Here is a 27,851-nt window from a genome sequence, read left to right as displayed (position 1 = left end):
AGTGAGTAACTCACTTCCTGACTCCCCAAAGCCTGTTTACCACTTATAAGGTGGAGGTCAGGATTGTGATGGAATACTCTCCGTTTGCCCAGATGAGTGCAGCTCCAAGAAAACGCAAGAAGCTTGACACCATCCAAGACAAAGTAGCCTGCTTGACCAGTACTCCATCCACCATCTTAAACTTCACTCCCTCCACCATCAGTGCACAGAAGCAGCCATGTGTATCATCTACAAGAGATACTGCAGCAACACACCAACTCGTCAGCACCTTCTAATCTTGCAACCATTACTGCCTAGAAGGACAAGGGCAGAAGACACATGGGAACACCACCTCCAAGTTCCCCTCCAAGTCACTTACCATCCTGACTTGGAACCGTGTCACCATTCCTTCGTTGCCATTTGGAACCCACTGCCAAGAGGTCATGATGCAGAGGGACAAATAACCCTAGTTTCTCTACATAACTGAAGTCCCACCTGGTACCATTCAAGTAAATCTTCCCTGCATGCGCTTAATGAACTTGCCACCCTTTTTAAAATGTGGTGCCCAGAAATGGATAGTTGTATCAGCTGGGGCCTAACCATTGATTTAGCAAGATGTATCATAACTTCCTTACCTCTGGTTATAAAGTCAAGGATGCCATATGCCTTTTAGCAACCTTCTCAACTTGCTGCCTTCAAAATGTTGTGTGCATTCGCAGCTTTCTATTTCTTCATCCATTTAAATTTGCACCCAATAGACTATGTTGCTCCCTCCCATTCTTCATATCAAATGTATTATTTCACACATCTCTGTGTTGAATTACATCCACAATGTAGGGGCTTGTTTAGCACACTGGGCTAAATCGCTGGCTTTTAAAGCAGACCAAGGCAGGCCAGCAGCACAGTTCAATTCCCGTACCAGCCTCCCTGAACAGGCGCTGGAATGTGGTGTCTAGGGGCTTTTCACAGTAACTTCATTTGAAGCCTACTTGTGACAATAAGCGATTTTCATTTCATGTAACAGGCCAGTTTACCAGTCTGTGTCATTATTATTATCCATGATGTGGAGATGCCGGCGTTGGACTGGGGTGAGCACAGTACGAAGTCTTACAACACCAGGTTAAAGTCCAACAGGTTTGTTTCGATGTCACTAGCTTTCGGAGCGCTCCTCCTTCCTCAGGTGAATGCAGAGGTCTGTTCCAGAAACACATATATAGACAAATTCAAAGATGCCAAACAATGCTAGGAATGCGAGCATTAGCAGGTGATTAAATCTTTACAGATTTGCCATTCTGTAAAGATTTTCCACTGTATCTGTAAAGATTTAATCACCTGCTAATGCTCGCATTCCTAGCATTGTTTGGCATCTTTGAATTTGTCTATATATGTGTTTCTGGAACAGACCTCTGCATTCACCTGAGGAAGGAGCAGCGCTCCGAAAGCTAGTGACATCGAAACAAACCTGTTGGACTTTAACCTGGTGTTGTAAGACTTCGTATTATTATCATTACATCAATAGGAAAGAAACACTTGCATTTATATTCAGACGTTCCTGACTGCCAGACACCGCAAAGCACTTTACAGCCAATGGAACACTTTGAAATGTAGTCACAGTTGTTGTTTATAAAATGCTAATTTATGCATCGCAAATGGAAATACAACAACATAGGGGAATCAAACTGGTGAAGCTGCAATGCAGGACCACTTGCGTGCCAAACAGCACAGGCAGAAAGTAGTAGACAGAGCTAAGCGATTCCACAACAAATGCATAGAATCATAGAATCATAGAATTTACAGTGCAGTAGGAGGCCACTCAGCACATTGAGTCTGCACTGGCCCTTGGAAAGAGCACCCTACTGAAGCCCACACCTTCACCCTATCCCCGTATCTCATTAATTCATCCTAACCGTTTTGGACACTATAGGCAATTTAGCATGGCCAATCCACCTAACCTGCACATCTTTGGTCTGTGGGAGGAGATCTAAGCTCTTGCAGTCCTGCCACATCCACTGTAAATAGTGGTGGACAATTAAACAACTCACTGGAGGAGGCGGAGGCTCCACAAATATCCCCATCCTCAGTGATGGAGGAGCCCAGGACATATGTGCTAAAAACATGGTGGAAGCATTTGCAACAATCTTCAGCCAGAAGTGTCGAGTGGATGATTCATCTCAGTCTCCTCCGGAGGTCCCCAGCATCACAGATGTCAGTCTTCAGCCAATACGATTCACTCCACATGATATCAAGAAACGGCTGAAGGCACTGGATACTGTAAAGGCTGTGGCCCTGAAAATATTCCAGCAGGAGTACTGAAGACTTCTGCTCCAGAACTTGCTGCACCCCTAGCCAAGCTGTTCCAGTGCAGCTACAACACTGGCATCCACCCAGCAAAGTGGAAAATTGCCCAGGTGTGACCTGTGCACAAGAAACAGGACAAATGCAACCCAGCCAATTACAGCACTATCAGTTTACTCTCCATCATCAGCCAAGTGATGGAAGGAGTCATCAACAGTGCAATCGAGCGGCACTTTCTCTGCAATAACCTGCTCATGGTTGCTCAGTTTAGGTTCTGCCAGGCGTACCCCACTCCTACACTCATTGGAGCCTTGGTTCAAACATGGACAAAAGAGCTGAATATCAGAGGTGAGGTGAAAGTGACTGCCCTTGACATCAAGGCAGCATTTGACCAAGTGGGGCATCAAGGAGTCCTAGCTAAACTGGAGTCAACAATAAGAATCAGGGGGAAACCTCTCCGCTGGTTAGAGTCATACCTGGCACAAAGGAAGATGGTTGTGGTGGTTGGAGGTCAATCATCTCAGCTCCAGGATATCACTGCAGGAGTTCCTCAGGGTAGTGTCCTAGGCCCAACCATCTTCAGCTACTTCATCAATTACCTCGCTTCCATCATAAGGTCAGAGTGAGGTTGTTTGTAGATGACTGCACAGTGTTCAGCACCATTTGCAACTCCTCAGATAATGAAGCAGTCCATGTCAAATTGCAGCAAGACTTGGACATTATCCAGGCTTGGCATGACAAGTGGGAAGTTACATTCGTGCTACACAAGTGCCAGGCAATGACCATCTCCTAAAAGAGAGGATCTAACCATTGCCCTTTGACATTCAATGGCATTACCATCGCTGAATCCTCCACAATCAAAACCCTGGGGTTACCATTGATCAGAAACTGAACTGGATTAGCCATGTTAATACTGTGGCTACCAGAACAGGTCAAAGGCTAGGAATCATATGTCGAGTAACTCACCTCCTGACTCCCCCAAAGCCATCCACCATTCCAGTGTAATGGAATACTCCAGTGTAATGGAATACTCTCCACTTGCCTGGCTGAGCGCAGCTCCAACAGCACTCAAGAAGCTCGACACCATCCAGGACAAAGCAGCCCGCTTGATTGCTCCTCCTTCCACAAACATTCAAACCCTCCACTGCCGATGAACTGTGGCAGCCGTGTGTACCATCTACAAGATGCACTGCAGTCACTCACCAACGTTCCATATACAGCACCTTCCAAACACATGACCACTACCATCTACAAGGACAAGAGCAGCACATACTTGGGAACTCCACCACCTGGCGGTTCCCCTTTCCTGACTTGGAAATATATTGCCGTTCCTTCACTTCCGCTGGGGCAAAATCCTTTAACTCCGTCCCTAACACCACTGTGGTTAGGACTGCAGTGGTTCAAGAAGGCCACTCACCACCACCTTCTGAAGGGCAACTAGGGACGGGCAATAAATGCTGGCCTAGCCAGCGAAGCCCACATCCCGCAAATTAATTTAAAAAAACAAAGTGATCTGTTTTTCGTGATGTTGATTGATGAATACATTTTGGCCAGAATACCAGTGAAAACTCCTCTATGATTGTCTTCAAAGTAATGTCATGGGACCTTTTATATCCACTAGAGAGGGGAGATGGTTTAACATCTTATCCAAAGGACTTCACTTCAATCCTCCCCAATATTGGCTGACGTGTCAGCCTAGATTTTTGTGAGGTGAGAGTGTTATCACCTGAGCCTTGGCTGACAATGGATTGATTGCAATAACTGGAGTCAACGGGAATTGGAGGGGGGGGTTAAAAACTCTCTGATGGTTGAGTCATACCGGCACAAAGGCTGTGGTTGCTGGGGGTCAATTATCTCAGTTCCAGGATATCACTGCAGGAATACATCAGGGGAGTGTCCTCAGCCCGAACATCTTCAGCTGCTTCGTCAATGACCTTCCTTCTATCATAAGGTTGGAAGTAGGGATGTTTGATGATGATTGCACAATATTCAGCACCATTCACGACTCCTCACACAGTGAAACAGTCCATGTCCAAATGCAGCAAGACCTGGATAATGCTTGGGCTGACAAGTGGCAAGTAACATTTGTGCCATGCAAATGCGAGGTAATGACTACCTCCAATAAGAGAGAATATAACCATCGCCCCTTGATGTTCAATGATAATACCATCACTATCAATATCCTGGAGATTATCATTGACTAGAAACTAAACTGGACCTAGCCATATAAATACTATGGCTATTAGAGCAGGGTAGAGGCTAGGAATTGTGAAGTGAGTAACTCACCTCCTGACTCCCCAAAGCCTGTCCTACAGGACACAAGTCAGAGGTGTAGTGGAATACTCCGCATTTGCCTTGATGGGTGCGGTTCCAACAACACTCAAGGAGCTTGACATCATCCAGGACAAAGCAGCCCACTTGACCGGCAACCCATCCACAAACATCCACCATCATAGCACAGTGGTAAAAGTGTGTGCTATCTACAAGATGTACTGCAGGAACTAACCCATGCTCCTTAGACAGCACCTTCCAAACACACGACTACTACCATAAGAACAAGGGTAGCAGACACATTCAAGCACCAGCACATGGAAGTTCCCCCTCAATCACCATCCTGACATGGAAATATATTGCCTTTCCTTTACTGTTGTTGGGCCAAATTCTCATAACGATGTAACCTGTCACATTGCTATAGATTATAAAAGATGGATAAACAGACAAATCTATCTTGTGTTTATATAGCACTTTTTACAAGCTCAGGACTTTCAAAAGCACTTCACAGCCAGTGAGGTTCATAGTCACTGTGATAGGTAGAAAAATACACACCAGCAGATGCCTACAAAAAGCAAAGTGATAAATTGCCAGGTAATCTATTTTAGTGGTGTGGGCTGAAGAATACATTTTGGCAAGGACAGCAGATCTTTTGCCTTCTCTTTCAAATGATCTGTGGAATCTTTCACACCCAGCTGAATTGGCAAACAGGGCATTTTCCTATCTCAGCTGACTCTCAGTATCTTTGGATGGCTCTGAACTTGCTTGATGCTGGATTGAAGTGTTCCATAACATCAGTCACATAATCATTTCAGTCACAGAACATTTAAATAATAACATCAATCAACTTACTCAAGTCATAGAATCCCTACTGCGCGGAAGGAGGCCAATCAGCCCATCGGAGTTGCATTAACATTCTGAAAGAGCAACCTACCTAGGCCCACTCATCCACTCTATCCCCATAACCCCATCGAAACTGCACATCTTTGGACACTAAGGGGCAATTTAGCATGGCTAATCGACCTAACCTGCACATCTTTGGACTGTGGGAGGAAACCGCAGCACCCAGAAGAAACCCACGCAGACATGGGGAGAACGTGCAAACTCCACGCAGTCACCCAAGGCTGGAATTGAACACGGATTCCTCGCGCTGTGAGGCAGCAGTGCTAACTACTCTGCCGTCCTGCAGCAATATATTACTACTAGCCACATAACTAGAGTATAAAAATGTCAGTTTTATAAACACGACAATCATATTCTCAGCCGTGTTACTATTTAATGTATTGTCAGTCATATTAATACAACATAATGTCAGTCACATAGCTACATATATCAGACAAAACTGCAACATATGAGTCACATAACTACAAGATATATGTCAGTCAGTCATTTAGCATAATATAATTAGTGTCAGTAACATCATCAAACTATAATGTGAGTACATAAAATGCTGTGTAAGAAATCTGGACCCATAAGAGCAATGTCTGTCACGGAACTAAAATATATATATTATCAGACATAATTGCAATATAACAATGTCAGTCACAAACCTACAACAGAATAATATTAGCCACATAGTTAAAACAGAATAATGTCACATAGCCATAACATATCAATAACATTATGCTCATTTTTTTTATTGTCACAAGTATGAAGTTACTGTGAAAAGCCCCTCGTCGCCACATTCCGTCGCCTGTTCGGGTACGCTGATGCGGGAATTGAACCCGTGCTGCTGTCCTTGTTCTGCATCACAAACCAGCTGTTTAGCCCACTGAGCTAAACCAGCCTTAACAGTGTGAATTAATTTAATAGTAAGAGGTCTTACAACACCAGGTTAAAGTCCAACAGGTTTGTTTTGAATCACGAGGTTTTGGAGCGCTGCTCCTTCCTCAGGTGAATGAAGGGATAGGTTCCAGAAACAGATACAGTTTTTGAGGCTGATTGTCTGTGTTTGAGCGAGACTGATTGAATTAGTTTCTGAGGGAGGACAAGTGTGTTTGAGGCAAAGGCGGTGAGGGACGATGTGAGTGTGAGTAAGGCTGAAGGTGTTTGGGAGGCTGGGTTAGTGAGGTTGAGTGAGTGAGGCTGATTGTGAGGGAGGCTGAGTGAGTAAGGCTGAGTGAGAGTGTGTGAGGCTGAGTGAGGGTGTGAGGCTGAGAGAGACTGTTAGGCTGAGTGAGTGTGTGAGGCTGAGTGAGTGTGTAAGGCTGAGTGAGTGTGTGAGGCTGAGTGAGGGTGTGAGGCTGAGTGAGTGTGAGGCTGAGGGAGGGTGTGAGGCTGAGTGAGGGTGTGAGGCTGAGTGAGGGTGTGAGGCTCAGTGAGAGTGTGAGGCTGAGAGAGTCTGTGAGGCTCAGTGAGTGTGTGAGGCGGAGTGAGGGTGAGAGGCTGAGTGAGGGTGTGAGGCTCAGTGAGACTGTGAGGCTGAGTGACTGTGTGAGGCTGAGTGAGGGTGTGAGGCTGAGTGAGTGTGAGGCTGAGTGAGGGTGTGAGGCTGAGTGAGGGTGTGAGGCTGAGTGAGTGAGTGAGGCTGAGTGAGTGTGTGAGGCTGAGAGAGTGTGTGAGGCTGAGTGAGTGTGTGAGGCTGAGTGAGTGTGAGGCTGACTGAGGCTGAGTGAGTGTGTGAGACTCAGTGAGGCTGAGTGAGTGTGTGAGGGTGAGTGAGGGTGTGAGGCTGAGTGAGTGTGAGGCTGAGTGAGTGTTTGAGGCTGAGTGAGTCTGTGAGGTTGAGTGAGGGTGAGGCTGAGTGAGGGTGAGGCTGAGTGAGAGTGTGAGGCTGAGTGAGTCTGTGAGGTTGAGTGAGGGTGAGGCTGAGTGAGGGTGAGGCTGAGTGAGAGTGTGAGGCTGAGTGAGGCTGAGTGAGTGTGAGAGGCTGAGTGAGTGTATGAGGTTGAGTGAGGGTGAGGCTGAGTGAGGGTGTGAGGCTGAGTGAGAGTGTGAGGCTGAGTGAGGCTGAGTGAGAGTGTGAGGCTGAGTGAGTCTGTGAGGTTGAGTGAGGGTGAGGCTGAGTGAGGGTGTGAGGCTGAGTGAGAGTGTGAGGCTGAGTGAGGCTGAGTGAGTGTGAGGCTGAGTGAGTGTTGAGGCTGAGTGAGTGTGTGAGGCTGAGTGAGGGTGTGAGGCTGAGTGAGGCTGAGTGAGTGTGAGGCTGAGTGAGGGTGTGAGGCTGAGTGAGGGTGTGAGACTGAGTGAATGTGAGGCTGAGTGAGGGTGTGAGGCTGAGTGAGGCTGAGTGAGTGTGAGGCTGAGTGAGGGTGTGAGGCTGAGTGAGGCCGAGTGAATGTGAGGCCGAGTGAGGGTGTGAGGCAAAGTGTGTGAGGCTGAGTGAGGGTGTGAGGCTGAGTGAGGGTGTGAGGCTGAGTGAGGGTGTGAGGCGAAGTGTGTGAGGCTGAGTGAGGGTGTGAGGCGAAGTGTGTGAGGCTGAGTGAGTGTGAGGCTGAGTGAATGTGAGGCTGAGTGAGGGTGTAAGACTGAGTGAGGGTGAGAGGCTGAGTGAGGGTGTGAGGCTGAGTGAATGTGAGGCTGAGTGAGGGTGTGAGGCGAAGTGTGTGAGGCTCAGTGAGATGTGAGGCTGAGTGAGTGTGTGAGGCTGAGTGAGGGTGTGAGGCTGAGTGACAGTGTGAGGCTCAGTGAGGGTGTGAGGCTGAGTGAGAGTGTGAGGCTCAGTGAGGGTGTGAGGCTGAGTGAGGGTGTGAGGCGAAGTTAGTGAGGCTCAGTGAGGCTGTGAGGCTGAGTGAGTGTGTGAGGCTGAGTGAGGGTGTGAGGCTGAGTGAGGGTGTGAGGCTGAGTGAATGTGAGGCTGAGTGAGGCTGAGTGAGGCTGAGTGAATATGAGGCTGAGTGAGGGTGTGAAGCTGAGTGAGTGTGAAGCGGAGTGAGTGTGTGAGGCTGAGTGAGTGTGAGACGCTGAGGCAAAGGCGGTGAGGGACGATGTGAGTGTGAGTAAGGCTGAAGGTGTTTGGGAGGCTGGGTTAGTGAGGTTGAGTGAGTGAGGCTGATTGTGAGGGAGGCTGAGTGAGTAAGGCTGAGTGAGAGTGTGTGAGGCAGGGTGAGGGTGTGAGGCTGAGAGAGACTGTTAGGCTGCATGAGTGTGTGAGGCTGAGTGAGTGTGTAAGGCTGAGTGAGTGTGTGAGGCTGAGTGAGGGTGTGAGGCTGAGTGAGTGTGAGGCTGAGGGAGGGTGTGAGGCTGAGTGAGGGTGTGAGGCTGAGTGAGGGTGTGAGGCTCAGTGAGAGTGTGAGGCTGAGTGAGTCTGTGAGGCTGAGTGAGTGTGTGAGGCGGAGTGAGGGTGAGAGGCTGAGTGAGGGTGTGAGGCTCAGTGAGACTGTGAGGCTGAGTGACTGTGTGAGGCTGAGTGAGGGTGTGAGGCTGAGTGAGTGTGAGGCTGAGTGAGGGTGTGAGGCTGAGTGAGGGTGTGAGGCTGAGTGAGTGAGTGAGGCTGAGTGAGTGTGTGAGGCTGAGAGAGTCTGTGAGGCTGAGTGAGTGTGTGAGGCTCAGTGAGGGTGTGAGGCTGAGTGAGTGTGTGAGGCTGAGTGAGTCTGTGAGGTTGAGTGAGGGTGAGGCTGAGTGAGGGTGAGGCTGAGTGAGAGTGTGAGGCTGAGTGAGGCTGAGTGAGTGTGAGAGGCTGAGTGAGTGTGTGAGGTTGAGTGAGGGTGAGGCTGAGAAAGGGTGTGAGGCTGAGTGAGAGTGTGAGGCTGAGTGAGGCTGAGTGAGAGTGTGAGGCTGAGTGAGTCTGTGAGGTTGAGTGAGGGTGAGGCTGAGTGAGGGTGTGAGGCTGAGTGAGAGTGTGAGGCTGAGTGAGGCTGAGTGAGTGTGAGGCTGAGTGAGTGTTGAGGCTGAGTGAGTGTGTGAGGCTGAGTGACGGTGTGAGGCTGAGTGAGGCTGAGTGAGTGTGAGGCTGAGTGAGGGTGTGAGGCTGAGTGAGGGTGTGAGGCTGAGTGAATGTGAGGCTGAGTGAGGGTGTGAGGCTGAGTGAGGCTGAGTGAGTGTGAGGCTGAGTGAGGGTGTGAGGCTGAGTGAGGCCGAGTGAATGTGAGGCTGAGTGAGGGTGTGAGGCAAAGTGTGTGAGGCTGAGTGAGGGTGTGAGGCTGAGTGAGGGTGTGAGGCTGAGTGAGGGTGTGAGGCGAAGTGTGTGAGGCTGAGTGAGGGTGTGAGGCGAAGTATGTGAGGCTGAGTGAGTGTGAGGCTGAGTGAATGTGAGGCTGAGTGAGGGTGTGAGACTGAGTGAGGGTGAGAGGCTGAGTGAGGGTGTGAGGCTGAGTGAATGTGAGGCTGAGTGAGAGTGTGGGGCTGAGTGAGGGTGTGAGGCGAAGTGTGTGAGGCTCAGTGAGATGTGAGGCTGAGTGAGTGTGTGAGGCTGAGTGAGGGTGTGAGGCTGAGTGACAGTGTGAGGCTCAGTGAGGGTGTGAGGCTGAGTGAGAGTGTGAGGCTCAGTGAGGGTGTGAGGCTGAGTGAGGGTGTGAGGCGAAGTTTGTGAGGCTCAGTGAGGGTGTGAGGCTGAGTGAGTGTGTGAGGCTGAGTGAGGGTGTGAGGCTGAGTGAATGTGAGGCTGAGTGAGGCTGAGTGAGGCTGAGTGAGTGTGAGGCTGAGTGAGGGTGTGAAGCTGAGTGAGTGTGAAGCGGAGTGAGTGTGTGAGGCTGAGTGAGTGTGAGACGCTGAGTGCGTGTGTGAGGCTGAGTGAGTGTGTGAGGCTGAGAGAGTCTGTGAGGCTGAGTGAGTGTGTGAGGCTGAGTGAGTGTGAGGCTGAGTGAGTGTTTGAGGCTGAGTGAGTCTTTGAGGTTCAGTGAGGGTGAGGCTGAGTGAGGGTGAGGCTGAGTGAGAGTGTGAGGCTGAGTGAGTGTGTGAGGTTGAGTGAGGGTGAGGCTGAGTGAGGGTGAGGCTGAGTGAGAGTGTGAGGCTGAGTGAGTGTGTGAGGCTCAGTGAGGCTGAGTGAGTGTGTGAGGCTGAGTGAGGGTGTGAGGCTGAGTGAGTGTGAGGCTGAGTGAGTGTTTGAGGCTGAGTGAGTCTGTGAGGTTCAGTAAGGGTGAGACTGAGTTAGGGTGAGGCTGAGTGAGAGTGTGAGGCTGAGTGAGTGTGTGAGGTTGAGTGACGGTGAGGCTGAGTGAGGGTGAGGCTGAGTGAGAGTGTGAGGCTGAGTGAGGCTGAGTGAGAGTGTGAGGCTGAGTGAGTCTGTGAGGTTGAGTGAGGGTGAGGCTGAGTGAGGGTGTGAGGCTGAGTGAGAGTGTGAGGCTGAGTGAGGCTGAGTGAGTGTGAGGCTGAGTGAGAGTTGAGGCTGAGTGAGTGTGTGAGGCTGAGTGAGGGCGTGAGGCTGAGTGAGGCTGAGTGAGTGTGAGGCTGAGTGAGGGTGTGAGGCTGCGTGAGGCCGAGTGAATGTGAGGCTGAGTGAGCGTGTGAGGCAAAGTGTGTGAGGCTGAGTGAGGGTGTGAGGCTGAGTGAGGGTGTGAGGCTGAGTGAGGGTGTGAGGCGAAGTGTGTGAGGCTGAGTGAGGGTGTGAGGCGAAGTGTGTGAGGCTGAGTGAGTGTGAGGCTGAGTGAATGTGAGGCTGAGTGAGGGTGTGAGACTGAGTGAGGGTGAGAGGCTGAGTGAGGGTGTGAGGCTGAGTGAATGTGAGGCTGAGTGAGAGTGTGAGGCTGAGTGAGGGTGTGAGGCGAAGTGTGTGAGGCTCAGTGAGGGTGTGAGGCTGAGTGAGTGTGTGAGGCTGAGTGAGGGTGTGAGGCTGAGTGACAGTGTGAGGCTCAGTGAGGGTGTGAGGCTGAGTGAGAGTGTGAGGCTCAGTGAGGGTGTGAGGCTGAGTGAGGGTGTGAGGCGAAGTTTGTGAGGCTCAGTGAGGGTGTGAGGCTGAGTGAGTGTGTGAGGCTGAGTGAGTGTGTGCGGCTGAGTGAGGGTGTGAGGCTGAGTGAATGTGAGGCTGAGTGAGGCTGAGTGAGGCTGAGTGAGTGTGAGGCTGAGTGAGGGTGTGAGGCTGAGTGAGTGTGAGCCTGAGTGAGTGTGTGAGGCTGAGTGAGTGTGAGGCTGAGTGACTGTGTGAGGCTGAGTGAGGGTGAGGCTGAGTGAGGGTGAGGCTGAGTGAGGGTGTGAGGCTGAGTGAGGGTGTGAGGCTGAGTGAGTGTGAGGCGGAGTGAGTGTGTGAGGCTGAGTGAGTGTGAGACGCTGAGTGAGTGTGTGAGGCTGAGTGAGTGTGTGAGGCTGAGTGAGGGTGTGAGGCTGAGTGAGTGTGAGCCTGAGTGAGTGTGTGAGGCTGAGTGAGTGTCAGGCTGAGTGACTGTGTGAGGCTGAGTGAGGGTGAGGCTGAGTGAGGGTGAGGCTGAGTGAGGGTGTGAGGCTGAGTGAGGCTGAGTGAGTGTTTGCGGCTGAGTGAGTCTGTGAGGTTCAGTGAGGGTGAGGCTGAGTGAGGGTGAGGCTGAGTGAGTGTGAGGCTGAGTGAGTGTGTGAGGCTGAGTGAGTCTGAGTGAGTGTTTGCGGCTGAGTAAGTGTGTGAGGCTGAGTGAGGGTGTGAGGCGAAGTGTGTGAGGCTGAGTGAGGGTGTGAGGCGAAGTGTGTGACGCTGAGTGAATGTGAGGCTGAGTGAGGGTGTGAGGCTGAGTGAGGGTGTGAGGCTGAGTGAGGGTGTGAGGCTGAGTGAGGCTGAGTGAGTGTGAGGCTGAGTGAGGATGTGAGGCTGAGTAAGGCTGAGTGAGTGTGAGGCTGAGTGAGTGTTGAGGCTGAGTGAGGGTGTGAGGCTGAGTGAGGCTGAGTGAGTGTGAGGCTGAGTGAGGGTGAGACTGAGTGAATGTGAGGCTGAGTGAGGGTGTGAGGCTGAGTAAATGTGAGGCTGAGAGAGTGGGTGATGCTGAGTGAGGGTGTGAGGCTGAGTGAATGTGAGGCTGAGTGAGTGTGTGAGGCTGAGTGAGGGTGTGAGGCTGAGTGAATGTGAGGCTGAGTGAGTGTGTGATGCTGAGTGAGGGTGTGAGGCTGAGTGAATGTGAGGCTGAGTGAGGGTGTGAGACTGAGTGAGGGTTTGAGGCTGAGTGAATGTGAGGCTGAGTGAGTGTCAGGCTGAGTGAGGGTGTGAGGCTGAGTGAATGTGAGGCTGAGTGAGGGTGTGAGGCTGAGTGAGTGTGTGAGGCGAAGTGTGTGAGGATTAGTGAATGTGAGGCTGAGTGAGGGTGTGAGGCTGAGTGAGGGTGTGAGGCTGAGTGACTGTGAGGCTGAGTGAGAGTGTGAGGCTGAGTGAGGGTGTGAGGCGAAGTGTGTGAGGCTGAGTGAGGGTGTGAGGCGAAGTGTGTGAGGCTGAGTGAGGGTGTGAGGCGAAGTGTGTGAGGCTGAGTGAGGGTGTGAGGCTGAGTGAATGTGAGGCTGAGTGAGAGTGTGAGGCTGAGTGAGGGTGTGAGGCGAAGTGTGTGAGGCTCAATGAGGGTGTGAGGCTGAGTGAGTGAGTGAGGCTGAGTGAGGGTGTGAGGCTGAGTGACAGTGTGAGGCTCAGTGAGAGTGTGAGGCTGAGTGAGGGTGTGAGGTGAAGTTTGTGAGGCTCAGTGAGGGTGTGAGGCTGAGTGAGTGTGTGAGGCTGAGTGAGGGTGTGAGGCTGAGTGAGAGTGTGAGGCTCAGTGAGGGTGTGAGGCTGAGTGACATTGTGAGGCTCAGTGAGGGTGTGAGGCTGAGTGAGGGTGTGAGGCGAAGTTTGTGAGGCTTAGTGAGGGTGTGAGGCTGAGTGAATGTGAGGCTGAGTGAGGCTGAGTGAGGCTGAGTGAGTGTGAGGCTGAGTGAGGGTGTGAGGCTGAGTGAGTGTGAAGCGGAGTGAGTGTGTGAGGCTGAGTGAGTGTGAGACGCTGAGTGAGTGTGTGAGGCTGAGTGAGTGTGTGAGGCTGAGTGAGGGTGTGAGGCTGAGTGAGTGTGAGCCTCAGTGAGTGTGTGAGGCTGAGTGAGTGTCAGGCTGAGTGACTGTGTGAGGCTGAGTGAGGGTGAGGCTGAGTGAGGGTGAGACTGAGTGAGGGTGTGAGGCTGAGTGAGGGTGTGAGGCTGAGTGAGTGTGAGGCTGAGTGAGGGTGTGAGACTGAGTGAGGGTGTGAGGCTGAGTGAATGTGAGGCTGAGTGAGTGTCAGGCTGAGTGAGGGTGTGAGGCTGAGTGAGTGTGTGAGGCGAAGTGTGTGAGGATGAGTGAATGTGAGGCTGAGTGAGGGTGTGAGGCTGAGTGAGGGTGTGAGGCTGAGTGACTGTGAGGCTGAGTGAGGGTGTTAGGCTGAGTGAGGGTGTGAGGCGAAGTGTGTGAGGCTGAGTGAGGGTGTGAGGCGAAGTGTGTGAGGCTGAGTGAGGGTGTGAGGCGAAGTGTGTGAGGCTGAGTGAGTGTGAGGCTGAGTGAATGTGAGGCTGAGTGAGGGTGTGAGACTGAGTGATGGTAAGAGGCTGAGTGAGGGTGTGAGGCTGAGTGAATGTGAGGCTGAGTGAGAGTGTGAGGCTGAGTGAGGGTGTGAGGCAAAGTGTGTGAGGCTCAGTGAGGGTGTGAGGCTGAGTGAGTGTGTGAGGCTGAGTGAGGGTGTGAGGCTGAGTGAGTGTGTGAGGCTGAGTGAGGGTGTGAGGCTGAGTGAATGTGAGGCTGAGTGAGGCTGAGTGATGCTATGTGAGTGTGAGGCTGAGTGAGGGTGTGAGGCTGAGTGAGTGTGAAGCGGAGTGAGTGTGTGAGGCTGAGTGAGTGTGCGATGCTGAGTGAGTGTGTGAGGCTGAGTGAGTGTGTGAGGCTGAGTGAGGGTGTGAGGCTGAGTGAGTGTGAGCCTGAGTGAGTGTGTGAGGCTGAGTGAGGGTGAGGCTGAGTGAGGGTGTGAGGCTGAGTGAGGGTGTGAGGCTGAGTGAGTGTGAGGCGGAGTGATTGTGTGAGGCTGAGTGAGTGTGAGACGCTGAGTGAGTGTGTGAGGCTGAGTGAGTGTGTGAGGCTGAGTGAGGGTGTGAGGCTGAGTGAGGGTGTGAGGCTGAGTGAGTGTGTGAGGCTGAGTGAGTGTATGAGGCTGAGTGAGTGTGTGAGGCTGAGTGAGTGTGAGCCTGAGTGAGTGTGTGAGGCTGAGTGAGTGTCAGGCTGAGTAACTGTGTGAGGCTGAGTGAGGGTGAGGCTGAGTGAGGGTGAGGCTGAGTGAGGGTGTGAGGCTGAGTGAGGCTGAGTGAGTGTTTGCGGCTGAATGAGTCTGTGAGGTTGAGTGAGGGTGAGGCTGAGTGAGGGTGAGGCTGAGTGAGTGTGAGGCTGAGTGAGTGTGTGAGGCTGAGTGAGTCTGAGTGAGTGTTTGCGTCTGAGTGAGTGTGTGAGGCTGAGTGAGTGTGTGAGGCAGAGTGAGTGTGAAGCTGAGTGAGAGTGAGGCTGGGTGAGCTGGAGGCTGAGTGAGTGTGAGGCTGAGTGAGTGTGAGGCTGAGTGAGGGTGTGAGGCTGAGTGAGTGTGAGGCTGAGTGAGGGTGTGAGGCTGAGTGAGTGTGAGGCTGAGTGAGTGTGTGAGGCTGAGTGAGGGTGAGGCTGAGTGAGTGTGAGCCTGAGTGAGTGTGTGAGGCTGAGTGAGAGTGAGGCTGGGTGAGTGTGAGGCTGAGTGAGTGTCAGGCTGAGTGAGTGTGAGGCTGAGTGAGGGTGTGAGGCTGAGTGAGTGTGAAGCGGAGTGATTGTGTGAGGCTGAGTGAGTGTGAGACGCTGAGTGAGTGTGTGAGGCTGAGTGAGTGTGTGAGGCTGAGTGAGGGTGTGAGGCTGAGTGAGTGTGAGCCTGAGTGAGTGTGTGAGGCTGAGTGAGTGTCAGGCTGAGTGACTGTGTGAGGCTGAGTGAGGGTGAGGCTGAGTGAGGGTGAGGCTGAGTGAGGGTGTGAGGCTGAGTGAGGGTGTGAGGCTGAGTGAGTGTGAGGCTGAGTGAGGGTGTGAGACTGAGTGAGGGTGTGAGGCTGAGTGAATGTGAGGCTGAGTGAGTGTCAGGCTGAGTGAGGGTGTGAGGCTGAGTGAATGTGAGGCTGAGTGAGGGTGTGAGGCTGAGTGAGTGTGTGAGGCGAAGTGTGTGAGGATGAGTGAATGTGAGGCTGAGTGAGGGTGTGAGGCTGAGTGAGGGTGTGAGGCTGAGTGACTGTGAGGCTGAGTGAGGGTGTGAGGCTGAGTGAGGGTGTGAGGCGAAGTGTGTGAGGCTGAGTGAGGGTGTGAGGTGAAGTGTGTAAGGCTGAGTGAGGGTGTGAGGCTGAGTGAGTGTGAGGCTGAGTGAATGTGAGGCTGAGTGGGTGTGTGACGCTGAGTGAGTGTGTGAGGCTGAGTGAGTGTGAGGCTGAGTGAATGTGAGGCTGAGTGAGGGTGTGAGACTAAGTGAGGGTGAGAGGCTGAGTGAGGGTGTGAGGCTGAGTGAATGTGAGGCTGAGTGAGAGTGTGAGGCTGAGTGAGGGTGTGAGGCGAAGTGTGTGAGGCTCAGTGAGGGTGTGAGGCTGAGTGAGTGTGTGAGGCTGAGTGAGGGTATGAGGCTGAGTGACAGTGTGAGGCTCAGTGAGGGTGTGAGGCTGAGTGAGAGTGTGAGGCTGAGTGAATGTGAGGCTGAGTGAGAGTGTGAGGCTGAGTGAGGGTGTGAGGCGAAGTGTGTGAGGCTCAGTGAGGGTGTGAGGCTGAGTGAGTGTGTGAGGCTGAGTGAGAGTATGAGGCTGAGTGAGCGTGTGAGGCTGAGTGAGTGTGTGAGGCTGAGTGAGTGTGTGAGGCTCAGTGAGGGTGTGAGGCTGAGTGAGTGTGTGAGGCTCAGTGAGGGTGTGAGGCTGAGTGAGTGTGTGAGGCTGAGTGAGGGTATGAGGCTGAGTGACAGTGTGAGGCTCAGTGAGGGTGTGAGGCTGAGTGAGAGTGTGAGGCTCAGTGAGGGTGTGAGGCTGAGTGAGAGTGTGAGGCTCAGTGAGGGTGTGAGGCTGAGTGAGGGTGTGAGGCTGAGTGAGTGTGTGAGGCTGAGTGAGGGTGTGAGGCTGAGTGAATGTGAGGCTGAGTGAGGCTGAGTGAGGCTGAGTGAGTGTGAGGCTGAGTGAGGGTGTGAGGCTGAGTGAGGGTGTGAGGCTGAGTGAGTGTGTGAGGCTGAGTGAGGGTGTGAGGCTGAGTGAATGTGAGGCTGAGTGAGGCTGAGTGAGGCTGAGTGAGTGTGAGGCTGAGTGAGGGTGTGAGGCTGAGTGAGTGTGAAGTGGAGTGAGTGTGTGAGGCTGAGTGAGTGTGAGACGCTGAGTGAGTGTGTGAGGCTGAGTGAGTGTGAGCCTGAGTGAGTGTGTGAGGCTGAGTGAGTGTCAGGCTGAGTGACTGTGTGAGGCTGAGTGAGGGTGAGGCTGAGTGAGGGTGTGAGGCTGAGTGAGGGTGTGAGGCTGAGTTAGTGTGAGGCGGAGTGAGTGTGTGAGGCTGAGTGAGTGTGTGAGGCTGAGTGAGGGTGAGGCTGAGTGAGGGTGTGAGGCTGAGTGAGGCTGAGTGAGTGTTTGCGGCTGAGTGAGTCTGTGAGGTTGAGTGAGGGTGAGCCTGAGTGAGGGTGAGGCTGAGTGAGTGTGAGGCTGAGTGAGTGTGTGAGGCTGAGTGAGTCTGAGTGAGTGTTTGCGGCTGAGTGAGTCTGTGAGCTTGAGTGCGGGTGAGGCTGAGTGAGGGTGAGGCTGAGTGAGTGTGAGGCTGAGTGAGTGTGTGAGGCTGAGTGAGTGTGTGAGGCTGAGTGAGTGTGAAGCTGAGTGGGAGTTAGGCTGGGTGAGTTTGAGGCTGAGTGAGTGTGAGGCTCAGTGAGTGTGAGGCTGAGTGAGGGTGAGAGGCTGAGTGAGTCTGTGAGGTTGAGTGAGGGTGAGGCTGAGTGAGGGTGAGACTGAGTGAGAGTGAGGCTGAGTGAGTGTGTGAGGCTGAGTGAGAGTGTGAGGCTGAGTGAGTATGAGGCTGAGTGAGTGTGAGGCTGAGTGAGGGAGGCTGAGTGAGTGTGAAGCTGAGTGAGTGTGAGGCTGAGTGAGGGTGTGAGGCTGAGTGAGTGTGAGGCTGAGTGAGGGTGTGAGGCTTGGTGAGGGTGTGAGGCTGAGTGAGGCTGAGTGAGAGTGTGAGGCTGAGTGAGGGTGTGAGGCTGAGTGAGGCTGAGTGAGAGTGTGAGGCTGAGTGAGGGTGTGAGGCTGAGTGAGGCTGAGTGAGTGTGAGGCTGAGTGAGGTTGTGAGGCTCAGTGAGGCTGAGTGAGTGTGTGAGGCTGAGTGAGTGTGTGAGGCTGAGTGAGTGTGAGAGGCTGAGTGAGGGTGTGAGGCTGAGTGAGGGTGTGAGGCTGAGTGAGAGTGTGAGGCTGAGTGAGGGTGTGAGGCTGAGTGAGGCTGAGTGAGTGTGAGGCTGAGTGAGGGTGTGAGGCTCAGTGAGGCTGAGTGAGTGAGTGAGGCTGAGTGAGTGTGTGAGGCTGAGTGAGGGTGTGAGGCTGAGTGAGTGTGTGAGGCTGAGTGAGTGTGAGGCTGAGTGTGTGTGAGAGGCTGAGTGAGAGTGTGAGGCTGAGTGAGTGTGTGAGGCTGAGTGACTGTGAGAGGCTGAGTGAGAGTGTGAGGCTGAGTGAGGGTGTGAGGCTGAGTGAGGCTGAGTGAGTGTGTGAGGCTGAGTGAGTGTGAGATGCTGAGTGAGAGTGTGAGGCTGAGTGAGTGTGTGAGGCTGAGTGAGAGTGTGAGGCTGAGTGAGTGTGAGAGGCTGAGTGAGTGTGAGAGGCTGTGTGAGGGTGTGAGGCTGAGAGAGGGTTTTAGGCTGAGTGAGGGTGTGAGGATGAGTGAGGGTGTGAGACTGAGTGAGGGTGTGAGGCTGAGTGAGTGTGTGAGGCTGAGTGAGGGTGTGAGGCTGAGTGAGGGTGTGAGGCTGAGTGAAGCCGAGTGAGTGTCAGGCTGAGTGAGGGTGTGAGGCTGAGTGAGTGTGTGAGGCTGAGTGAGGGTGTGAGGCTGAGTGAGGCTGAATGAGGGGGTGAGGCTGAGTGAGGATGTGAGGCTCAGTGAGGCTGAGTGAGTGTGAGGCTGAGTGAGGGTGTGAGGCTGAGTGAATGTGTGAGGCTGAGTGAGGCTCAGTGAGGCTGAGTGAGTCTGAGGCTGAGTGAGAGTGTGAGGTTGAGTGAGTGTGTGATGCTGAGTGAGTGTGTGAGGCTGAGTGAGGATGTCAGGCTGAGTGAGTGTGAGGCTGATTGAGTGTGTGATGCTGAGTGAGTGTGAGGCAGAGTGAGAGTGTGAGGCTGAGTGAGTGTGTGAGGCTGAGTGAGAGTGAGGCTGAGTGAGTGTGAGGCTGAGTGAGAGTGTGAGGCTGAGTGAGTGTGTGAGGCTGAGTGAGTGTGTGATGCTGAGTGAGTGTGTGAGGCTGAGTGAGAGTGTGAGGCTGAGTGAGTGTGTGAGGCTGAGTGAGTGTGAGGTTGAGTGTGGGTGTGAGGCTGAGTGAGGGTGTGAGGCTGAGTGAGAATGAGGCTGAGTGGGTGTGTGAGGCTGAGTGAGTGTGAGGCTGAGTGAGTGTGTGAGGCTGAGTGAGTGTGTGATGCTGAGTGAGTGTGTGAGGCTGAGTGAGTGTGAGGCTGAGTGTGGGTTTGAGGCTGAGTGAGGGTGTGAGGCTGAGTGAGAGTGAGGCTGAGTGAGTGTGAGGCTGAGTGAGAGTGTGAGGCTGAGTGGATGTGTGAGGCTGAGTGAGTGTGAGGCTGAGTGAGTGTGTGAGGCTGAGTGAGAGTGTGAGGCTGAGTGAGTGTGTGAGGCTGAGGGAGTGTCAGGCTGAGTGAGTGTGTGAGGCTGAGTGAGTGTGTGATGCTGAGTGAGTGTGAGGCTGAGTGACAGTGTGAGCCTGAGTGAGTGTGTGAGGCTGAGTGACTGTGAGAGGCTGAGTGAGAGTGTGAGGCTGAGTGAGGGTGTGAGGCTGAGTGAGGCTAAGTGAGTGTGTGAGGCTGAGTGAGTGTGAGACGCTGAGTGAGAGTGTGAGGCTGAGTGAGTGTGTGAGGCTGAGTGAGAGTGTGAGGCTGAGTGAGTGTGAGAGGCTGAGTGAGTGTGAGAGGCTGTGTGAGGGTGTGAGGCTGAGTGAGTGTGTGAGGCTGAGTGAGAGTGTGAGGCTGAGTGAGTGTGAGAGGCTGAGAGAGGGTTTTAGGCTGAGTGAGGGTGTGAGGATGAGTGAGGGTGTGAGACTGAGTGAGGGTGTGAGGCTGAGTGAGTGTGTGAGGCTGAGTGAGGGTGTGAGGCTGAGTGAGGGTGTGAGGCTGAGTGAAGCCGAGTGAGTGTCAGGCTGAGTGAGGGTGTGAGGCTGAGTGAGTGTGTGAGGCTGAGTGAGGGTGTGAGGCTGAGTGAGGCTGAATGAGGGGGTGAGGCTGAGTGAGGATGTGAGGCTCAGTGAGGCTGAGTGAGTGTGAGGCTGAATGAGGGTGTGAGGCTGAGTGAGTGTGTGAGGCTGAGTGAGGCTCAGTGAGGCTGAGTGAGTGTGAGGCTGAGTGAGAGTGTGAGGTTGAGTGAGTGTGTGATGCTGAGTGAGTGTGTGAGGCTGAGTGAGGGTGTCAGGCTGAGTGAGTGTGAGGCTGATTGAGTGTGTGATGCTGAGTGAGTGTGAGGCTGAGTGAGTGTGTGAGGCTGAGTGAGTGTGTGAGGCTGAGTGAGTGTGAAGCTGAGTGGGAGTGAGGCTGGGTGAGTTTGAGGCTGAGTGAGTGTGAGGCTCAGTGAGTGTGAGGCTGAGTGAGGGTGTGAGGCTGAGTGAGTGTGAGGCTGAGTGAGGGTGAGAGGCTGAGTGAGTCTGTGAGGTTGAGCGAGGGTGAGTCTGAGTGAGGGTGAGACTGAGTGAGAGTGAGGCTGAGTGAGTGTGTGAGGCTGAGTGAGAGTGTGAGGCTGAGTGAGTATGAGGCTGAGTGAGTGTGAGGCTGAGTGAGGGAGGCTGAGTGAGTGTGAGGCTGAGTGAGTGTGAGGCTGAGTGAGTGTGTGAGGCTGAGTGAGTGTGAGGCTGAGTGAGGGAGGCTGAGTGAGTGTGAGGCTGAGTGAGGGTGTGAGGCTTGGTGAGGGTGTGAGGCTGAGTGAGGCTGAGTGAGAGTGTGAGGCTGAGTGAGGGTGTGAGGCTGAGTGAGGCTGAGTGAGAGTGTGAGGCTGAGTGAGGGTGTGAGGCTGAGTGAGGCTGAGTGAGTGTGAGGCTGAGTGAGGTTGTGAGGCTCAGTGAGGCTGAGTGAGTGTGTGAGGCTGAGTGATTGTGTGAGGCTGAGTGAGTGTGAGAGGCTGAGTGAGGGTGTGAGGCTGAGTGAGGGTGTGAGGCTGAGTGAGAGTGTGAGGCTGAGTGAGGGTGTGAGGCTGAGTGAGGCTGAGTGAGTGTGAGGCTGAGTGAGGGTGTGAGGCTCAGTGAGGCTGAGTGAGTGAGTGAGGCTGAGTGAGTGTGTGAGGCTGAGTGAGGGTGTGAGGCTGAGTGAGTGTGTGAGGCTGAGTGAGTGTGAGGCTGAGTGTGTGTGAGAGGCTGAGTGAGAGTGTGAGGCTGAGTGAGTGTGTGAGGCTGAGTGACTGTGAGAGGCTGAGTGAGAGTGTGAGGCTGAGTGAGGGTGTGAGGCTGAGTGAGGCTGAGTGAGTGTGTGAGGCTGAGTGAGTGTGAGACGCTGAGTGAGAGTGTGAGGCTGAGTGAGTGTGTGAGGCTGAGTGAGAGTGTGAGGCTGAGTGAGTGTGAGAGGCTGAGTGAGTGTGAGAGGCTGTGTGAGGGTGTGAGGCTGAGAGAGGGTTTTAGGCTGAGTGAGGGTGTGAGGATGAGTGAGGGTGTGAGACTGAGTGAGGGTGTGAGGCTGAGTGAGTGTGTGAGGCTGAGTGAGGGTGTGAGGCTGAGTGAGGGTGTGAGGCTGAGTGAAGCCGAGTGAGTGTCAGGCTGAGTGAGGGTGTGAGGCTGAGTGAGTGTGTGAGGCTGAGTGAGGGTGTGAGGCTGAGTGAGGCTGAATGAGGGGGTGAGGCTGAGTGAGGATGTGAGGCTCAGTGAGGCTGAGTGAGTGTGAGGCTGAGTGAGGGTGTGAGGCTGAGTGAGTGTGTGAGGCTGAGTGAGGCTCAGTGAGGCTGAGTGAGTGTGAGGCTGAGTGAGAGTGTGAGGTTGAGTGAGTGTGTGATGCTGAGTGAGTGTGTGAGGCTGAGTGAGGGTGTCAGGCTGAGTGAGTGTGAGGCTGATTGAGTGTGTGATGCTGAGTGAGTGTGAGGCTGAGTGAGAGTGTGAGGCTGAGTGAGTGTGTGAGGCTGAGTGAGAGTGAGGCTGAGTGAGTGTGAGGCTGAGTGAGAGTGTGAGGCTGAGTGAGTGTGTGAGGCTGAGTGAGTGTGTGATGCTGAGTGAGTGTGTGAGGCTGAGTGAGAGTGTGAGGCTGAGTGAGTGTGTGAGGCTGAGTGAGTGTGAGGTTGAGTGTGGGTGTGAGGCTGAGTGAGGGTGTGAGGCTGAGTGAGAATGAGGCTGAGTGGGTGTGTGAGGCTGAGTGAGTGTGAGGCTGAGTGAGTGTGTGAGGCTGAGTGAGTGTGTGATGCTGAGTGAGTGTGTGAGGCTGAGTGAGTGTGAGGCTGAGTGTGGGTTTGAGGCTGAGTGAGGGTGTGAGGCTGAGTGAGAGTGAGGCTGAGTGAGTGTGAGGCTGAGTGAGAGTGTGAGGCTGAGTGGATGTGTGAGGCTGAGTGAGTGTGAGGCTGAGTGAGTGTGTGAGGCTGAGTGAGAGTGTGAGGCTGAGTGAGTGTGTGAGGCTGAGTGAGTGTCAGGCTGAGTGAGTGTGTGAGGCTGAGTGAGTGTGTGATGCTGAGTGAGTGTGAGGCTGAGTGACAGTGTGAGCCTGAGTGAGTGTGTGAGGCTGAGTGACTGTGAGAGGCTGAGTGAGAGTGTGAGGCTGAGTGAAGGTGTGAGGCTGAGTGAGGCTGAGTGAGTGTGTGAGGCTGAGTGAGTGTGAGACGCTGAGTGAGAGTGTGAGGCTGAGTGAGTGTGTGAGGCTGAGTGAGAGTGTGAGGCTGAGTGAGTGTGAGAGGCTGAGTGAGTGTGAGAGGCTGTGTGAGGGTGTGAGGCTGAGTGAGGGTTTTAGGCTGAGTGAGGGTGTGAGGATGAGTGAGGTTGTGAGACTGAGTGAGGGTGTGAGGCTGAGTGAGTGTGTGAGGCTGAGTGAGGGTGTGAGGCTGAGTGAGGCTGAATGAGGGGGTGAGGCTGAGTGAGGATGTGAGGCTCAGTGAGGCTGAGTGAGTGTGAGGCTGAGTGAGGGTGTGAGGCTGAGTGAGTGTGTGAGGCTGAGTGAGGCTCAGTGAGGCTGAGTGAGTGTGAGGCTGAGTGAGAGTGTGAGGTTGAGTGAGTGTGTGATGCTGAGTGAGGGTGTCAGGCTGAGTGAGGGTGTCAGGCTGAGTGAGTGTGAGGCTGATTGAGTGTGTGATGCTGAGTGCGTGTGAGGCTGAGTGAGAGTGTGAGGCTGAGTGAGTGTGTGAGGCTGAGTGAGAGTGAGGCTGAGTGAGTGTGAGGCTGAGTGAGAGTGTGAGGCTGAGTGAGTGTGTGAGGCTGAGTGAGTGTGTGATGCTGAGTGAGTGTGTGAGGCTGAGTGAGAGTGTGAGGCTGAGTGAGTGTGTGAGGCTGAGTGAGTGTGAGGTTGAGTGTGGGTGTGAGGCTGAGTGAGGGTGTGAGGCTGAGTGAGAATGAGGCTGTGAGGGTGTGTGAGGCTGAGTGAGTGTGAGGCTGAGTGAGTGTGTGAGGCTGAGTGAGTGTGTGATGCTGAGTGAGTGTGTGAGGCTGAGTGAGTGTGAGGCTGAGTGTGGGTTTGAGGCTGAGTGAGGGTGTGAGGCTGAGTGAGAGTGAGGCTGAGTGAGTGTGAGGCTGAGTGAGAGTGTGAGGCTGAGTGGGTGTGTGAGGCTGAGTGAGTGTGAGGCTGAGTGAGTGTGTGAGGCTGAGTGAGAGTGTGAGTCTGAGTGAGTGTGTGAGGCTGAGTGAGTGTCAGGCTGAGTGAGTGTGTGAGGCTGAGTGAGTGTGTGATGCTGAGTGAGTGTGAGGCTGAGTGACAGTGTGAGCCTGAGTGAGTGTGTGAGGCTGAGGGAGTTGTGAGGCTGAGTGAGGGTGTGAGGCTGAGTGACTGTGGGAGGCTGAGTGAGTGTTAGGCTGAGTGACTGTGAGGCTGAGTGAGAGTGTGAGGCTGAATGAGTGTCAGGCTGAGTGAGGGTGTGAGGCTGAGTGAGAGTGTGAGGCTGAGTGAGAGTGTGATGCTGAGTGAGTGTGTGTGGCTGAGTGACGGAGTGAGGCTGAATGAGAGTGTGTGAGGCTGAGTGAGTTTGAGGCTGAGTGAGAGTGTGAGGCTGAGTGGGTGTGTGAGGCTGAGTGAGTGTGAGGCTGAGTGAGGGTGTGAGGCTGAGTGAGGCTGAGTGTGGGTCTGAGGCTGAGTGAGGGTGTGAGGCTGAGTGAGAGTGAGGATGAGTCAGTGTGAGGCTGAGTGAGAGTGTGAGGCTGAGTGAGTGTGTCAGGCTGAGTGAGTGTCAGGCTGAGTGAGTGTGTGATGCTGAGTGAGTGTGTGAGGCTGAGTGAAGGAGTGAGGCTGAGTGAGTGTGTGAGGCTGAGTGAGTGTCAGGCTGAGTGAGTATGAGGCTGAGTGATAGTGTGAGGCTGAGTGGCTGTGTGAGGCTGAGTGAGTGTGAGGCTGAGTGAGTGTGAGGCTGAGTGTGGGTGTGAGGCTGAGTGAGGGTGTGAGGCTGAGTGAGGGTGTGAGGCTGAGTGAAGCCGAGTGAGTGTCAGGCTGAGTGAGGGTGTGAGGCTGAGTGAGTGTGTGAGGCTGAGTGAGGGTGTGAGGCTGAGTGAGGCTGAATGAGGGGGTGAGGCTGAGTGAGGATGTGAGGCTCAGTGAGGCTGAGTGAGTGTGAGGCTGAGTGAGGGTGTGAGGCTGAGTGAGTGTGTGAGGCTGAGTGAGGCTCAGTGAGGCTGAGTGAGTGTGAGGCTGAGTGAGAGTGTGAGGTTGAGTGAGTGTGTGATGCTGAGTGAGTGTGTGAGGCTGAGTGAGGGTGTCAGGCTGAGTGAGTGTGAGGCTGATTGAGTGTGTGATGCTGAGTGAGTGTGAGGCTGAGTGAGAGTGTGAGGCTGAGTGAGTGTGTGAGGCTGAGTGAGAGTGAGGCTGAGTGAGTGTGAGGCTGAGTGAGAGTGTGAGGCTGAGTGAGTGTGTGAGGCTGAGTGAGTGTGTGATGCTGAGTGAGTGTGTGAGGCTGAGTGAGAGTGTGAGGCTGAGTGAGTGTGTGAGGCTGAGTGAGTGTGAGGTTGAGTGTGGGTGTGAGGCTGAGTGAGGGTGTGAGGCTGAGTGAGAATGAGGCTGAGTGGGTGTGTGAGGCTGAGTGAGTGTGAGGCTGAGTGAGTGTGTGAGGCTGAGTGAGTGTGTGATGCTGAGTGAGTGTGTGAGGCTGAGTGAGTGTGAGGCTGAGTGTGGGTTTGAGGCTGAGTGAGGGTGTGAGGCTGAGTGAGAGTGAGGCTGAGTGAGTGTGAGGCTGAGTGAGAGTGTGAGGCTGAGTGGATGTGTGAGGCTGAGTGAGTGTGAGGCTGAGTGAGTGTGTGAGGCTGAGTGAGAGTGTGAGGCTGAGTGAGTGTGTGAGGCTGAGTGAGTGTCAGGCTGAGTGAGTGTGTGAGGCTGAGTGAGTGTGTGATGCTGAGTGAGTGTGAGGCTGAGTGACAGTGTGAGCCTGAGTGAGTGTGTGAGGCTGAGTGACTGTGAGAGGCTGAGTGAGAGTGTGAGGCTGAGTGAAGGTGTGAGGCTGAGTGAGGCTGAGTGAGTGTGTGAGGCTGAGTGAGTGTGAGACGCTGAGTGAGAGTGTGAGGCTGAGTGAGTGTGTGAGGCTGAGTGAGAGTGTGAGGCTGAGTGAGTGTGAGAGTCTGAGTGAGTGTGAGAGGCTGTGTGAGGGTGTGAGGCTGAGTGAGGGTTTTAGGCTGAGTGAGGTTGTGAGGATGAGTGAGGTTGTGAGACTGAGTGAGGGTGTGAGGCTGAGTGAGTGTGTGAGGCTGAGTGAGGGTGTGAGGCTGAGTGAGGGTGTGAGGCTGAGTCAAGCCGAGTGAGTGTCAGGCTGAGTGAGGGTGTGAGGCTGAGTGAGTGTGTGAGGCTGAGTGAGGGTGTGAGGCTGAGTGAGGCTGAATGAGGGGGTGAGGCTGAGTGAGGATGTGAGGCTCAGTGAGGCTGAGTGAGTGTGAGGCTGAGTGAGGGTGTGAGGCTGAGTGAGTGTGTGAGGCTGAGTGAGGCTCAGTGAGGCTGAGTGAGTGTGAGGCTGAGTGAGAGTGTGAGGTTGAGTGAGTGTGTGATGCTGAGTGAGGGTGTCAGGCTGAGTGAGGGTGTCAGGCTGAGTGAGTGTGAGGCTGATTGAGTGTGTGATGCTGAGTGCGTGTGAGGCTGAGTGAGTGTGTGAGGCTGAGTGAGTGTGTGAGGCTGAGTGAGAGTGAGGCTGAGTGAGTGTGAGGCTGAGTGAGAGTGTGAGGCTGAGTGAGTGTGTGAGGCTGAGTGAGTGTGTGATGCTGAGTGAGTGTGTGAGGCTGAGTGAGAGTGTGAGGCTGAGTGAGTGTGTGAGGCTGAGTGAGTGTGAGGTTGAGTGTGGGTGTGAGGCTGAGTGAGGGTGTGAGGCTGAGTGAGAATGAGGCTGTGAGGGTGTGTGAGGCTGAGTGAGTGTGAGGCTGAGTGAGTGTGTGAGGCTGAGTGAGTGTGTGATGCTGAGTGAGTGTGTGAGGCTGAGTGAGTGTGAGGCTGAGTGTGGGTTTGAGGCTGAGTGAGGGTGTGAGGCTGAGTGAGAGTGAGGCTGAGTGAGTGTGAGGCTGAGTGAGAGTGTGAGGCTGAGTGGGTGTGTGAGGCTGAGTGAGTGTGAGGCTGAGTGAGTGTGTGAGGCTGAGTGAGAGTGTGAGTCTGAGTGAGTGTGTGAGGCTGAGTGAGTGTCAGGCTGAGTGAGTGTGTGAGGCTGAGTGAGTGTGTGATGCTGAGTGAGTGTGAGGCTGAGTGACAGTGTGAGCCTGAGTGAGTGTGTGAGGCTGAGTGAGTTGTGAGGCTGAGTGAGGGTGTGAGGCTGAGTGACTGTGGGAGGCTGAGTGAGTGTTAGGCTGAGTGACTGTGAGGCTGAGTGAGAGTGTGAGGCTGAATGAGTGTCAGGCTGAGTGAGTGTGTGATGCTGAGTGAGTGTGTGAGGCTGAGTGAAGGAGTGAGGCTGAGTGAGTGTGTGAGGCTGAGTGAGTGTCAGGCTGAGTGAGTATGAGGCTGAGTGATAGTGTGAGGCTGAGTGGCTGTGTGAGGCTGAGTGAGTGTGAGGCTGAGTGAGTGTGAGGCTGAGTGTGGGTGTGAGGCTGAGTGAGGGTGTGAGGCTGAGTGAGGGTGTGAGGCTGAGTGAAGCCGAGTGAGTGTCAGGCTGAGTGAGGGTGTGAGGCTGAGTGAGTGTGTGAGGCTGAGTGAGGGTGTGAGGCTGAGTGAGGCTGAATGAGGGGGTGAGGCTGAGTGAGGATGTGAGGCTCAGTGAGGCTGAGTGAGTGTGAGGCTGAGTGAGGGTGTGAGGCTGAGTGAGTGTGTGAGGCTGAGTGAGGCTCAGTGAGGCTGAGTGAGTGTGAGGCTGAGTGAGAGTGTGAGGTTGAGTGAGTGTGTGATGCTGAGTGAGTGTGTGAGGCTGAGTGAGGGTGTCAGGCTGAGTGAGTGTGAGGCTGATTGAGTGTGTGATGCTGAGTGAGTGTGAGGCTGAGTGAGAGTGTGAGGCTGAGTGAGTGTGTGAGGCTGAGTGAGAGTGAGGCTGAGTGAGTGTGAGGCTGAGTGAGAGTGTGAGGCTGAGTGAGTGTGTGATGCTGAGTGAGTGTGTGAGGCTGAGTGAGAGTGTGAGGCTGAGTGAGTGTGTGAGGCTGAGTGAGTGTGAGGTTGAGTGTGGGTGTGAGGCTGAGTGAGGGTGTGAGGCTGAGTGAGAATGAGGCTGAGTGGGTGTGTGAGGCTGAGTGAGTGTGAGGCTGAGTGAGTGTGTGAGGCTGAGTGAGTGTGTGATGCTGAGTGAGTGTGTGAGGCTGAGTGAGTGTGAGGCTGAGTGTGGGTTTGAGGCTGAGTGAGGGTGTGAGGCTGAGTGAGAGTGAGGCTGAGTGAGTGTGAGGCTGAGTGAGAGTGTGAGGCTGAGTGGATGTGTGAGGCTGAGTGAGTGTGAGGCTGAGTGAGTGTGTGAGGCTGAGTGAGAGTGTGAGGCTGAGTGAGTGTGTGAGGCTGAGTGAGTGTCAGGCTGAGTGAGTGTGTGAGGCTGAGTGAGTGTGTGATGCTGAGTGAGTGTGAGGCTGAGTGACAGTGTGAGCCTGAGTGAGTGTGTGAGGCTGAGTGACTGTGAGAGGCTGAGTGAGAGTGTGAGGCTGAGTGAAGGTGTGAGGCTGAGTGAGTGTGTGAGGCTGAGTGAGTGTGAGACGCTGAGTGAGAGTGTGAGGCTGAGTGAGTGTGTGAGGCTGAGTGAGAGTGTGAGGCTGAGTGAG

General features: G+C 53.8%; 1 long non-coding RNA gene across 1 annotated transcript in view; it reads right to left on the bottom strand.

Moving 5' to 3' along the window:
* Positions 1 to 27,851, bottom strand: part of LOC140427734 (uncharacterized) — a 62,791-nt gene that overhangs the window by 6,830 nt on the left and 28,110 nt on the right. The window lies entirely within an intron of this gene.

This window comes from Scyliorhinus torazame, chromosome 8, assembly GCF_047496885.1.
Source record: "Scyliorhinus torazame isolate Kashiwa2021f chromosome 8, sScyTor2.1, whole genome shotgun sequence".
NCBI lineage: Eukaryota > Metazoa > Chordata > Chondrichthyes > Carcharhiniformes > Scyliorhinidae > Scyliorhinus > Scyliorhinus torazame.
The sequence above is the reverse complement of the archived record's forward strand: the minus strand, read 5'-3'. Positions and strand labels throughout refer to the sequence as shown.